Source organism: Kogia breviceps, chromosome 12 (genome assembly GCF_026419965.1).
Source record: "Kogia breviceps isolate mKogBre1 chromosome 12, mKogBre1 haplotype 1, whole genome shotgun sequence".
NCBI classification, from domain to species: Eukaryota; Metazoa; Chordata; class Mammalia; order Artiodactyla; family Physeteridae; genus Kogia; species Kogia breviceps.
Window position 1 is genome coordinate 41794823 of NC_081321.1, and position 14898 is coordinate 41809720.

A 14898-nucleotide genomic window follows, 5' to 3' on the forward strand; every position below is an offset into this window, starting at 1 on the left:
CCTGTTTGTACCAGGCCCTCTCTCAGCCCCTTTAAACAATGCTTAATTTTCCAAGCAGTGATTTGAATGCAAGCTACCCCTTCCCCAACAAACTCCCACACCGTGCAGGGCAGAGACTTCACCTCCCTGAGACCAAAGGGAGGGGTATGGGCCCAGTGCCAAACCAGGCACAGAGAAGGCGGAAGGAGAGAGGGAGGGGCTGGTCAGACAGGTATGGCAGCCCTGGGGAGGGAGGACGACCAGCTCCCCATTTCTCCTCCCCAACAGAGTACACCTGGGCAGACTTGGAGGGGAGAGACCTCACCTGAAGTCCTGAACACAGAACTGCAGCCCAAAGCCCTCCCTGAAATCTCAGCCCCTCCACCCGAACTCACCTGGTTCTCTGGTTCCAGGAGTGCCTTTTGTTTAAGGTGAGGACAAAGCCGGCTACAAGGGACCCTGTGGTTTTCAGGCTGTAGGGCGGCCCAGATCTCACCCAGGGTGAGTCCCTTTTTGCTGGGGCAGCCCAGAACAATGCTCGTCAGCTCCCTGTCTCCCAAAGACCCCAGCCAACCCCTCCCCCATGCCCCAAGCCCAGCCTAGGTGCAAGAGAAGAGACCAAAGCTGCCCTCTCCCGTGGCCTCTGCCTGGGATTCCAGGGTGGAGGCAATAGGGGGAGGCCCCAGGATGAGGGCCTAGTGGTGAGGGAACAGAAAACCGGATTAAGGTAGCCCGTGCGGACAACTCCTTGTAAGACTGTCTCTGGCCACTGTGGTCTGCACACTGCTGCCTACCCAATGAAAGGGAACGTGTTTTTGGTGACTGCCCAACCCAGACGATTCTGCTCCAAACTGCCTTTCCTGGAGATCAGAAGAGGGAAAGAGGAGACGCGTGCCCCCTCCACCCCGATGGTGATGGCACAGGATGACACCGAGGAGGCCCTGAAGCCCTGAGCAGTTGTGTCAAGGCTGAGGGCAGAGATGGGTGATCAGGATAGCTCTTATCACTGCATCACTCACAATCATCGGAAAAGATGGTCTGAACACGTTCTTCTCGGTGATCAGGAATGGTGACACAAAGACGCCACATTCACAGCAGCTCTATTCACAGCAGCCAAAATGGAAACAACACGAATGTCCGCCAACTGATGAATGGAGAAACAAAATGCAACATATCCATATGATGGTATATCATTCTCAGTAAAAAGGAATGAATCACCAATACATGGTACAACGCAAGATCACATATTACATGATTCTATTTATATGAAACGTCCAGAATAGGCAAATCTGTAGAGACAGAAAGCATATCTGCGGTTGCCAAACCACCTCCAGGCTGGGGCGAATGGAGGTAATTGGTAAAAGTATGGGGTTTCTTTTTGGAGGGATGAAAATGTTCTAAAATTAATTATGGTGATCGTTATGTGAATTATAGCTCAATAAAGCTGTCACAAAAAAGAAAATCCACAAAAGCATAAATTAGCCACATATATAAAGTACGGACTTCGTGGGCCAGCAGACGGGTCAGGGGATAGAAGGGAAAGATTTTGTTTAGATGCTGAAGGTAGATTCCCTGCCTCTAGGTTAGTAACCAGGGCAGCATCTCCAAAGCACTGAAATCACTTTAAAAGATGAGCAATTTAAAATCTTATTGTTGGCATGGAAATATCTGAATTTAGCACCAAGGCAGCAAGAACAATTCATTTAAGTGGGAAGCCACAGATGGCGGGAACACCCATCAGTAAGCCACATCATGAATATAATAAAGTTGATTTGATTGTTGATTTTTGTGCCATGTGCCTCAAGGCCAAAATTGTTCATAGTCAATGCTCAGTAAATGGTAACTATTTGTCTTCGTGATAAACACAGCTCTGATGATTAAAGCCAGCCCAAATGGGAATGGACTGCCTAGAGAGGAAGCAAGCTCCTGTCCCTAGAAGTCTCGAGCCCAAGGTGTGCTAACCAGCTGTCCACTGGGTTCATTGTAGGAGGATTCCTAAATCAGGTAAGGGTTTGGACTAGAACATCCCAATCCTCCCCACTCTGAGAGCCTTGATCCATATTCTACCATCACAGAGCTTTACGCTTTGATTAGGCATCCATGAATGTTCTCCGAACCGAAATTTTGATTTTGATAGAAGAAATTATTAGAACAAGCATGGGGAGAACCTTCCCCATGAGGTAAACCTTCTTAGGGAGGAAAGGAGACAAGCCTGACAGCCTGGAGACAATGAGGTCTCCCACTCACCTTCCAATCCTCACACCCTTGTTTCCACAGATACCAAACCAGAAGAGGCCATCCGTTGGATGGACAGTCAAGCCTAGCTCAGCCGTTAGGGTCCTTCCCCTTAATTCTGATTCTCTGTCTGGAGCATGCACACCAAAGTCACCCAGCCTGCACCTGCATGTTTTATAAAGCTTCCTTGGTGCAGCCAGGGTTGAGCACCTGGCTTTGGCTCTGCTCTCACATCAAGACCTCCAGGAATACTCTTCTCTTACCCCTGGAAGAATACGTCAGAGCCCAGTCCAGTGCACTGCAGGGTCCCTGCTCAGAAAGGATGATACACCTGCGCCTCAGGGAGTAAAATAGAGAGTGGCCAGTCCCCAGAGCCTGACACTCGACTGGGGTGGCCAGAGACATAGAGATGGAGAGAGGACCCGAATGGGTCCCACTCATGGAGGTGAGGACAGCATGCGAGAGACCTGAGCGATGGGAAATGGGAAAGCAGGGAGTCACTGAAGAAGGCTCCCCAGGAGGACGGGACCCTAAGGAAGTATTCACACAGCCCAGCCCCGCTACACAACTCCACTGCAAGAAAGCTTTCCTAAAGGTGTGTCAGGTAACCAGACAGGAGCGCAGGAGCTACAGCCCCCAAAACACACACACACCACCACCCCCTCCAGCACTGAGAATTACCCCTGGCCTGGGCTGCTGGGCAATGGAGCTGTTGTCCACAGGTCTTTTGTTCTGAATTTCCTGCCCAGCAACTTGAGGACCAAGGTGGGGAGTCAGGGGCAGGGACTCCAGGCCTTTATTCCCTCCTGTTTTTGTTCACTCATTCATTCACTTGTCCACTCATTTACTTATCAGGAACTAGCCTAAAAAGTGTGGTGAGATAGTTTTTGTTCCTTTCACACCAGTTCAGTACAGGGAGGAGCCTCCTACGACCAAAGCAAGGTGTGGCCTGAAGGCTTCTGTTGAAAGGTGAATATTAGGAGTCCTTAGTCATTAATTCAGTATATTGGTGGCTGGCTATACATTGGGCACATGCTGGGAAGGCTCTGAGGGAATTGGGTCCCCAGTGGTCTTCACTGTGTGCAGGGAGAGACAGACAGACACGTAATGCCACTTATTCTAATAGGGTAATAATATGGTACAAAAATGTTTTCCAAGTATTAATTCATTTACACTATATAAGAACCCTCTAGGGCTTCCCTGGTGGCGCAGTGGTTGAGAGTCCGCCTGCCGATGCAGGGGACATGGGTTCGTGCCCCGGTCTGGGAAGATCCCATATGCCGCGGAGCGGCTGGGTCCGTGAGCCATGGCTGCTGGGCTTGCGCATCCGGAGCCTGTGCTCCGCAACGGGAGAGGCCACAGCAGTGAGAGGCCTGTGTACCGCATAAAAAAAAAAAAAAAAAAAAAGAACCCTCTAAAGTAAGTGCTATAATACCATTTTTACCTGATGAGCCACAGAGAGGTTAAGAAACATACCCAGACTCACACAGCAGTGTGGCTCTTTCTCCAAGGCCCTAACCACTATATCACACTTCCTGTATAATGATGAGAAGCAAGAAGAGTGGTGTGGGCATTTAGCAGCCCAGAGACTGTCCTCAGATCAGCAAACTGGCACTATCAGGGGCAGGGCTTGAGAGATGGGGGCCATACCTTGATGGGAAGAGGAGCAGAGTGTCAGCATTGAGTCCAAGGGTCCTCCAAGGAGGCAGGAAGACTGGTGAGGTGGAGAAGCAAACTGAAGTGAGCTCCCTTACCGCCACATTGCCTGAAGTCGGTCATCTGGGATGGACTTCTGATTGTCCATTTTTCAGCCCACACCCCCCAGCCTCAGAGAAATCTAGGGGCCTGCTTGAAAAGGGGAGCTCTTTGTGGTCTAAAAAACATCCACCCAGCACCCCCTTAAAAACCCATAACTAGGGATTTCCCTGGTGGCGCAGTTGTTAAGACTCCACAGTCCCAATGCAGGGGGCCCAGGTACGATCCCTGGTTAGGGAACTAGATCCCACATGCCGCAACTAAGAGTTTGCATGCCACGACTAAGAGTTTGCATGCCACAACTAAGGAGCCCACGAGCCACAACTAAGAAGCACGCCTGTCGCAACTAAGACCCAGCACAACCTAATTAATTAATTTAATTAATTTAAACAAATATATTTTTTTAAACCATAACTAGTGTGGTTGGACAAGAACCTTTGGGGAGGGATAAATTATGAGTTTGGAATTAACAGATACTACTGTATATAAAATAAATAAACAACAAGGACCTACTGTATAGCATAGGGAACTGTATTCAATAACTTGTATTAACCTATAAGGGAAAAGAATCTGGAAAAGAATATACATATATATATATGTATAACTGAATCACTTTGCTGTACACCTGAAACTAACACAACACTGTAAATCAACCATATTTCAATTTAAAAAAAAAAAAAAAAGGACCTTTGAATGCCCTGATACCCTGTACTTGCCAGGGTCCCAGGGTAGGGCCCACTCTCACACAGTAGCCCAGGCACCCATCCCAGCCCTGGGTGAAGAGGAAGGGCCCTTTCTTGCTCTCCTGATACACAGGAGCAGTGACCCTTCCACATCTAGTACAGAAGAGAAAGTTGCACAACATTGGAGGGGTCGTGAAAAGTCATAGGCAAGGCGTGGTCCTCTGAGAGTTCTCTGGGTATCTGGATCTCATTCCACCTCACCCCAGGAAACAGCCACTGCTTAGGCCATTCCCAACCTTCTCCACGGTCAAGGGTTGTGACTCACAGGAAATGATCATTTGTATATAGCAAGCTGGAGTAAATTAAACGGTCTGCTTGGGACTAGTTGTGGTCAGGCCAGAGGCTCTGGCCACCCAAGGCTTCCCTCTGGCACTCAGAGGGCTGGTGGGCCCAATGTATCACACAAGTATAGCCCACTCTCGGCACAAATGGTGCGACCAGGCACCCTGGCGGGGAAGCTCTGGTTTGGGGAGACCATCCTGTTCTGGTGAAGTGAAGAGCTGAAGGAGAAACAGGAAGGAATGGGATGCAAACAGCTAAGGCCCAGCCTACCTTGGAGAGAAGCCCTGGTGGCGCAGTGGTTAAGAATCCACCTGCCAGTGCAGGGGACACGGGTTCGAGCCCAGGTCTGGGAAGATCCCACATACCGCAGAGCAACTAAGCCCATGCGCCACCACTGCTGAGCCTGCGCTCTAGAGCCCACCAGCCACAACTACTGAGCCCGCGTGCCACAACTACTGAGCCCGCGTGCCACAACTACTGAAGCCCACACCCTAGAGCCTGTGCTCCACAACAAGAGAAGCCACCAAAATGAGAAGCCTGTGCACTGCAATGAAGAGCAGCCCCCGCTCACCACAGCTAGAGAAAGCCCGCGCGCAGCAATGAAGACCCAACGAAGCCAAAAATTAATTAATTAATTAATTAATTAAAGTATCAAAAATATAAAAATAAATGAGCTTCGGCTTGATGGAATTGAGCTTAGAAAAGAAAGATATGGAAATGCAATAAGTTATTGGATGAGAACAAGATTCCTACGGAACAGGAAGGTGGTCACGGGGGCCAAGGAAGGTGTGGGGCAGGAGGGGACATGGTTAAAGCGGTGCTTTAAGAAGATTCAGGGGGTTGCGATGTGTAGGTTAGATGGTAGTGGCAAAAACTGGCAGGAGACTAGAAAGGCGGCTATTGCAGCACACAAGTGAGAAGGCTTGTGGGGTGCCAGGAGCCATGTGGAGAGAAGAGGGTAAGAAGAAAGAATCTACAGGATACGGCAGTTGATTGCATGGCTGAGTCCAACATAGGCACTTCCCATAGCTCCCTTCTGAACCCTAGCACCTTCTGTCCAGCCACTTTGCTGCACACACTTGCCATGAGCTGCTGGACCTTCCCCTGCCATCACATTCATCTCAGTGACGTCAGACCATAGCTTTTTGCAGACAGGACAGCATCCTCTAGTGTCTGAGTATTGTTCCCATCTCTTGTGCCAGCCTCTGCCTGGCAGGGCGCTGGCCCAGAGTACATGCCACAGAGGGAATGTGTAGACCCTCCCCTGAACACACAGTTTACACCCATCACCTTACCTTTGTTCATCACACACACATGCACACGAACACCTTCACGCCAGCAACAGCATGACAAGGCCACCGTGAAACCCTCTGTGGTCCTCGGCAGCAGATCCAAGCATGGGAGAGCCCATTCCTCCCCTCTGATCATGCCATTCTTGGAGAACAGGGTTTGGCTCTTGCCTGACTCTTACAAGGGACCTGGACAAATGGGAGCTGATGCAAGGAGATGTCTGGGGTAAGTAGATGAATGGGAACCACATTCCACAGACCTCTTAAGTAGTTGCATTTTCAGCTGGCACTGAGAGTATGTTCCCTGGAGAAGAGGCAGGGACTTCCAGGAAGAAGAAGGGACATTCAGGGCTTCCCTGGTGGCGCAGTGGTTGAGGGTCCACCTGCCGATGATGGGGACACGGGTTCGTGCTCCGGTCCGGGAGGATCCCACATGCCGCGGAGCGGCTGGGCCCGTGAGCCATGGTCGCTGAGCCTGCGCATCCGGAGCCTGTGCTCCGCAACGGGAGAGGCCACAGCGGTGAGAGGCCCGCGTACCGCAAAAAAAAAAAAAAAAAAAGAAGGGACATTCATCCCTGTGGCCCAAGGGATACGACCAGCACCAGCAGGGAGAAGCCCCCAGAGAGAGACTTCTGCTCACTGTGAGTAAGGAACTCCCAAAGCTCAAAATGTGCATTGTCATCTGGGAAGTTGTGGCAGAGGGTCAATAGATGGGTTGGCGGAGCCCCAGATACACATCCTAAGGCCAAGTATGTGCACTGCAAACTTCAGCTCATGCAAGCTTATAAAGACCTCTCCAGGGGCTTCCCTGGTGGCGCAGTGGTTGGGAGTCTGCCTGCCAATGAAGGGGACACGGGTTCGAGACCTGGTCTGGGAAGATCCCACATGCCATGGAGCAACTGGGTCCGTGAGCCACAACTACTGAGCCTGTGCGTCTGGAGCCTGTGCGTCTGGAGCCTGTGCTCCGCAACAAGAGAGACCGTGACAGTGAGAGGCCCGCGTACTGCGATGACGAGTGGACCCCGCTTGCCACAACTAGAGAAAGCCCTCGCACAGAAACGAAAACCCAACACAGCCAAAAATAAATAAATTAAAATAAATTAAAAAAAAAAAAAAAAAGACCTCTCCAGGCAGGGATGGGTAAGTGCCCAGGTCCACACAGCTGTGAAGAGGACTGGACTCTGAGGCCCGTGGACTCCTCACTGGTGGGACTCACCAAGCCTGTTAATGCATGTTCATCGGCTCTGCAGCCAGGTGTGACTGAAGGCCAAAGGATAGTGAATGCAATCAAAAGAATTTTGGAGACACTTCCCAACTGTGTGAAACTGGACACTCTACTTAATCTCTCTGAGGTTCCTTTTCCTCAACTGAAAATGCAACTACCTAAGAGGATGGGTCTGAACATCAGGTAAGGGAACAGTGCCTGACAGTTGTAGGTTTTCAATCAACGTTAGCTCGACTCTCACCACACCACCCCCCCGTGCAGCCTCCCCCATCCCTTCACTGTCTTTGAGATCATCACCCCATGGAACTTGTGTTCACACCCTCTTTGACTCATTTGCCTTGTGAGAATTGAAGTCCTTGCAGGATGGGGCCATGTCTCATGCATCTCTGTGTCCTCTGCTGTGTCCACTCAGCCCACAGGAGGTGCTCAAGTGGGAGAGAGCGCTGGTTCAGAAGCACTGAGGCTAACTAGAGAGAGGTGGCACTTGGGACTATAAGAAGGAGTCTCTGGGATAGTAATAAAGCGATAACATGTAAAACTCTGCCACTATGCAAAACACAAGTTTGCAAATCCAATTCCCAGGCAGCCAGCCATGTCAACTGAGCTCTGCCTATTGACACGCCCTCTGCTTCCCCATCTCCCAACCCAGGGTTCCTCTCCCTGCCGACCATGATGGTGGTGGTGGTGGTGGTGGTGATGTAGGGAATGAGTGATGGTAATGATGATGGCAGCTTTCATTTGCTGGGTCCCCACTAAAGGTCAAAGTGTCAGATCTCTTACATATTTATAATCATAAAATAACCCAGGAGGAAGGTAACATTATCCCATTTTACAGATAAGGAAACTAAAAGTCCTTCAAGACTTGACCTCAAGTCTGGGGTCAGCCCAAAAGCCTGGGCATGCTGTTTCCAGTGATGCTTTCATATAGAGTCATTGTGGATAACCCAGAAGAAATGTCCCCAAAACATTTTTCTCATTTTATTTAGCAATCCAAAAAATAAATATTACATGCATTCATTGAACATTCAATGACCTCTCCTACTCAGTGATCCAGACATACCTAGGGGACACCTCCCGACCTAAAGGAAAGCTCCATGAGAGCAAGGACCTTAACTGCCTTGCTAACTACCACATCTACAGCATTAGAAAGTGCTTAGAAGGCACCGCACCAACATATGATGAATTCACTAAGGATTGACTCAGCCTCTGCCATCGTGTGTGTGTGTGTGTGTGTGTGTGTGTGTGTGTGTGTGTGTGTGTGTGTGTGTATCTATTAGAAAGGAAGTAAAAGGGAGAGTGGGAGAGCAGCTCAGGTCAAGGAAAGCCCTGCTACCAACCACCCAATTTCTTCAATTTCTTCCGGGATTCCCTAGTGTCTAAGGGCTAAGATGACCCCAAAGCAGGGCACAGTGTCACAATTATAGGTCTAATAACAAAGCTACTGACCTAGAAGGTGGGACTGGGCTTTGTCTGGGCCAGCTGGAGCCAATTTAGCCTCAGGGAAGTGTTCGGCAAGCTCCCATGGCAACACAACCCACTGTGTGCGTCTGCATTCCCAACTGAATTCCAGCCTGAGGCCAGGATTCCCCAAGGCTTCGCACAAGTGCTGCCCTCTCCTTCCTTGCCTCCCCAGGTTTCCCAGGTGATCATCTCAGGAAGCTAAGAGAAGCTTGAACAGCAGAAGCAGCCTCCAGAACATGGGAGGCAGAGGAGAGGGCCATTTCCCTACCAGACCAGAGCTCCAGAGCTTCTGGTTCAGAAGTATCCCGCTGCAGAAGTCAAACTCCCCAGGCCTCCTCCTAGACCCATGGGGCCATGGGAGCCATGGCCCCCACATGAACCCTCTGCCCCCAACTATGCCTCCCCATACATGGCCTGACCCTGTTCACTCGGTAGCCAGCTCCTACACAAACTCTTTCTCCACCTGGTTTCTTCACCAGACCTTCCTCCTCTCTCTCTGTCGCTCCAGCCTGGCTCCACTCCAAACACCTCCTACAGGAAGTCCTCCCAGACTTTCCCTCCTGGCTTCTCCCCCAGTCTCCCAGCCTGGACTCTCACCTGGTCTCCCAGAGTTGGACATGGGTCCAAGTACCCCCAATGATTTAGGAGTTTCCTTAAGGCAGTCATGACAGCTTTTAATCCTTACAGAAACTACGAAATAAGCAATATGTCCATTTTAGAGCTGAGGAAGCTGAGCATCAAGGTTAAGAATAGCTTGTGCTCCAACAGTAGAATTGGGCCCTGTCTGCCTCCAAAGCCCTGTCTCGCCTCCCTGCGGTACACCTCCCTCTCTCTGTATCCCTTCAGGGTAGTACCGTAATGCCAGGCACTCCCTGCATCACAGACTTTTTTTCTTAATAAATTTATTTATTTATTTATTTTTGGCTGTGTTGGGTCTTTGTTGCTGCGCGTGGGCTTTCTCTAGTTGCGGTGAGCGGGGGCTACTCTTCATTGTGTTGCGTGGGCTTATCATTGCGGTGCCTTCTCTTGTTGCGGAGCACCAGCTCTAGGCACGCAGGCTTCAGTAGTTGTGACTTGCGGGCTCTAGAGCACAGGCTCAGTAGTTGAGGCACACGGGCTTAGTTGCTCTGCGGCATGTGAGATCTTCCTGGACCAGGGCTCGAATCCGTGTCTCCTGCATTGGCAGGTGGATTCTTAACCACTGTGCCACCAGAGAAGCCCCCATAGACCTTTTATAACCCCATTTAATCCTCACAATTAAACCTATGAGGAAAGTACAGTTAGTCTTATTTACACATTAGGGTACGGAAGTTTAGAAACTTTCGACCCATTTTGTAAGGTCACACAGCACCTAAGTGTCAGGAACAGAATTCAACCCAACTCTTCAAGCTCCAAAACCCAGTTAGGTTTCCCAGTCCCACTGGGCTTCCCAGTCCTGAGTCTAACCAGACACAGACTGAAAGACGCTGGAGATAGGAAGGCAAGTTCTCCAGGCCAGCATGAAAGCTTTGACTCACATCAGCCAGCACCTCTGATAAAGGAAGATGACTTCCAGAAGGCCTGCAGAAGTTGCCCTGCTGATGTGGGGAGGCCTAAGAATCCCAGGACAGCTGAAAGCTGGCTCGCTAGCCAGCTGACTTCCTGGCTCCCCATTCTTCCCACAATCCTGTGAGTTGACACATCCTCAAGCCCTTTCACTTCTGCAAATTCCTATCACCACCTCCAAAGCGCTCTAGGTTTTGTCGTGAGAATTCATTTTCATTTTGAGAATTGTTTTCAGCAATTCTTGGAACAATATGGACCAGCAGGAAAACATAAATTGGGGAATCAAATAACCTGTGCTCTCGTCTCAAATCAGTCTCTAAATTGCTGTGTGACCTTGGACAGGTCACTTCCCCTCTCAGAGCTACAGCTGTCTCATCTGTACAGTGAAGGAACAGTCCCATTTATTTCTAGAATTCCTTGAAATTACATTTTATTATCAATGACATTTAAATTCATTCAGTTTTTAGAACTTTGAAATTCCCAAAGTGATTGCATTGTCTTGGGGAAAGCATTAAGCTTGAAATCACACTGATTTGAGTGCTCAGCTTTTGTTCTCTCCTCTATAAAATCAATTATATGATGATAATATTTGCAAGAGATTTTCTTTGCCCCTGTGCAGTCCCCTATAGGACTATTGCTGTGATGGGTGAAAAAGATACTCTTCTCCAAGAATTCACCCTTCCCCCTGTCTTTTACCTCCCTCTCCTCCATTAAAGGGCTCCTACGATAAGTCCACCCTCACCTGCTCTCCAGAGTCTACCTCACTGGATACCAACCCATGAACAAAACAGCATCAGCTCCTTTAAGGAATGCTTTCCTTTCAAAGGAGCATCCCCCCTTCCCTCTTCACTCATCTCTACTCCTATTATTCTGTTCCTTGGATTAGCCAGTCCTCCCTTCAGTCTAGCCTTTTCTCCCTTTCAATGTGGCACCAGCAAGAGCATTTCAAAACTTTAGCCTTTCCATGCCTCCTCCTTCCTGCTGCAAGCCCTGAGCTGTCACCTGTGAGCTTCTGACATGTCTACTGTTGGGTCTCTTTGTGTTCTTTGTTACTTGGGTGCAATTCCATCTTTCTCTGTCCATCCCATCTTTCAAGGTGTGTAAAGTTCACTTTTTTCTCTGAGGGTGTAGGGGGTGGGGGAAGTCAGCATGAATATATATTTTTTTTTTCCCAAAATCCAAAGTTTTTGTCAATATCCACAGTCTTTTTTAATTGAAGTATAGTTGCTGTACAATATCATATGTTACAGGTGTACAATATAGTGAGTCACGATTTTTAAAGGTTATATTCCATTTATAGTTGTTATATGGTTTATTTTAATGTAGAAAATGTGACCTGGATATAAAATGAAAATAAGTATTAAATTAAGTGGAAGTTTAATTTAAGAATTGAAAGGGAGAAAAGGCTAGACTGAAGGAAGGACCGGCTAATGCAAGGAGTAGTAGTAGAAATCAGGGAAAAGGGAAGGAGAGATGCTCCTTTGCAAAAGGAGTTGTGCTGGGTCTCTTTTCACTTGGACTTCGAGTGGGGCAGGCCAGCCCAGAAGCCAAGGCCCAGAGGAGAGTGGGAGCAGCAGGCCTCAGGGGGACAAGAGCAAGGCAAGGCCTGGATGAGAGGAGACCCCCTCCGGGGGAGGAGGTGCCAAGAAGCAGGTTTCTGAAAATAAATGGTGCTCAGACGCCTGAAATTCCTGGAAAAGACTGTGTAAGGCAGGGTCAGGCCCAGGAGGAATGAAATTGGAGGTATGTCTGCATAGCCCACCATCTCACAGATCCTGAGCCATAAACAGAACTATCTCACCATTCCCATGAGCTCAGGCTGAGTCAGCCTGGGGGGGTTGGGAGGATTTCAGGTCTGAGGCGCATACCTGAGTCACCCCAGCGTGGGTGGTCCATCCGGAAATGAGGTGGGAGCTAAGGGGAGCCAGGATCACTGGTGCCACCAAAGGCTGAGGGCCTCGATTCCTATCAACCAGCTCCCCAGCCAGAAATTTCCCTCCCAAGAAAGTTATGTCCGGGGGGCTGGACAGCACTGTATTCCAGGTAGCTCTCTGGGGTTCAAGACAGTGAAGTTCTTGTGGCCTGTGGGTTTTCAATCTCTCTGCCACCATGAACTACTTCTCCAGCTTTAAAAACCACAGTTGACTCACCCTATCTCTTAGAGGACAGGAGCAGGACCCAGAAGGGACCCCGATCCTAGTTCCAGCCCTGTCCCCCTCTCCCCCTCCCACCTCTGAGCCAGGCCCTGGGTCCCGTGGAGGGAGGAGGCAGAAGGGAGGCAGCGTTCCCAAGAAATTCTCCACCTCCCTGCAATGTTCCCTCCCTCCTTCTCGCAGGCAGGTGAGAAGGGCCCCCAGAGAAAGAGATGTGCTGCTGTGAATGCCCCTCTCCCTGCAGAGTTGCAGGGGAGGTGACCTCACTGCCCGCCTGAGGCTCCTAGACACGTAAGCTCTCTCCCTCTGGCCCAGCCCCCCCTTTACCTCCACAACGGACTCACTTTACTTTGCTCCAAGGTGTTTTCTCCCAGGGCCCAGGCAGACTGATCTTCTATAAACACCACTTGGATCCTGTCACTCCCCAGCTCAGAAATTCCCTTTGCCTTCAGAGTAAAGGTCAAGCTAGCTCCTCATCGATGATTGAGCTGAGCCTTTCCTGCCTGGCACTAGCTGCCTCCGTGCCCCAGCCCCGGGGCTCTGCCCATCCTGCCTACAGCCTTCCCTGGAACCTGCACCTACTGAACCCTTACCCTTGCAGCGCACCGTGTGCACTCTGCAAACATTTACTGAATGAAAACCACCCAGCAGGCACCTCCCTGCTGTGGTCACCACTGTCAGAAGTGGCCTCTCCCACAGACACCCCAAGAACTGGCCTCGTTACACCCTGGGCTGGGTCATACTTGTCTAAGCACTCCTCCCTGACTGCAAACCTGAGCCACAGGCATCCAACAGGCGTTGAACACCGGCAAATGAGGCAGTGGTCCATATTCATCTCATTTGATCTGCACAATAACCTTGGGAGTTAAGTATCATTATCCTTATTTACAGATGAGGAACCCAAGGCTTAGAGAAGTGACTTGTCCATCAAGTGGTAGTCGGGGCTCATACCAGGGTCCCCAGATTCCAAATCCAGGGCCCTCACACCAGCACCAAGGCACCTCCTCAAAATGAGGGTTGTGGGGCTTCCCTGGTGGCGCAGTGGTTGAGAGTCCGCCTGCCGATGCAGGGGACGCGGGTTCGTGCTGCGGTTCGGGAAGATCCCACATGCCGCGGAGCGGCTGGGCCCGTGAGCCATGGCCGCTGGGCCTGCGTGTCCGGAGCCTGTGCTCTGCAACGGGAGAGGCCACAACAGTGAGAGGCCCATGTACCACAAAAAAAAAAAAAAAAAAAAAAAAAAGCAGGGTTGTGTCTTACATGTTTCTGTTTTCCTCAGCACCCAGCACGGGAATTCGTTTGATTCACAGAATGAATGAATGAATGAATGAATGGTTCTAAGATTCACTTCTATCCAAATGAATCGTCTTCTCCACTCTGATCCATATTCTTCTCCTCCACATTTGTTTTTTCTATCTTCTCACTCTCACCCTAGGCCCTAAGGATCCAGGAGAAAGGAGGGAAGAAGCTGTAATCATTCTCACTGATTCCAGGGATTGGATCTAGGCCCCAGGAGAAACAGCCCAAAGGAAGACAGGAAGGCTCTTCCCTATATCCACCACCCAGCTTGATAGTGAGTCCCAGCCCTCTCCAGTTCTCACAGGACACAGGTGGAGCAGAAGGGAGCCTCAGGGCCAGCCAGAGGGCAGTGAGGGGGTGGAAAGGGGCCTAAATGCTGTGACTCACCATCCTTGTGCCTTCAGGGAAGCAGGGTGAGGGATACCTGGATTCTGGAAATTCCAAACCCTCCCCAGAGAGACACTTAGGTGTCTGGACTGGGAGAGGGAGAGCTCTGTTTACCCCAAACTAAGGGGCAACCATGGCAACGGAGGCCAGGGCCATCTGAGCAGGGAGCAAAGGTGAGGGCCCTGCTGCCAGACTGCTAATTGGCCTGTTGCCCCAGATCATGCGAGGCAGGCCTTCTCGGGCTCAACACCCCCTTGTGGGCACAGCCTGTCCTGAGAGCTGGGGAGGGACAGTCCTGAGGAAGCAGCCACCCATTTTACAGATACACAAGTGCTCCCATCCCCTCCTCACCTCCCTCCTTGAGCCTTCTCTCTGGAGACCAGAGACAGACAGACAGGCAGACACTGAACCAAGGGGAGCTCTTGGCCTCTGTGCTGAGACAAAAGAGGGGACGGGGAGCTGAGGCAGCTGCTGGGAAGGGGCAGAATGGAGTTATCAGCCAAAGAAGGCTTCCTGGAGGAGGACGAGGCCAAACAAAAGGAGGAGGG

The 14898-nt window shown here is 50.3% G+C and overlaps 1 protein-coding gene across 5 annotated transcripts in view; it reads right to left on the minus strand.

The window, feature by feature from the left end:
* Window positions 1–14898, minus strand: part of KRT8 (keratin 8) — a 34696-nt gene that overhangs the window by 8823 nt on the left and 10975 nt on the right. The window contains exons 2-4 of one of the 5 annotated variants that reach the window (XM_067009350.1): window positions 3865–3928; window positions 999–1079; window positions 375–495 (exon numbers count right to left, since the gene is read on the minus strand). The gene's annotated coding sequence lies outside the window, so the exon portion shown is untranslated. Of the gene's footprint in view, window positions 1–374; window positions 496–998; window positions 1080–3864; window positions 3929–14898 lie in introns of those variants that run through there. The other 4 variants (XM_067009353.1, XM_067009351.1, XM_067009349.1 and 1 more) reach the window with 4 other exon arrangements.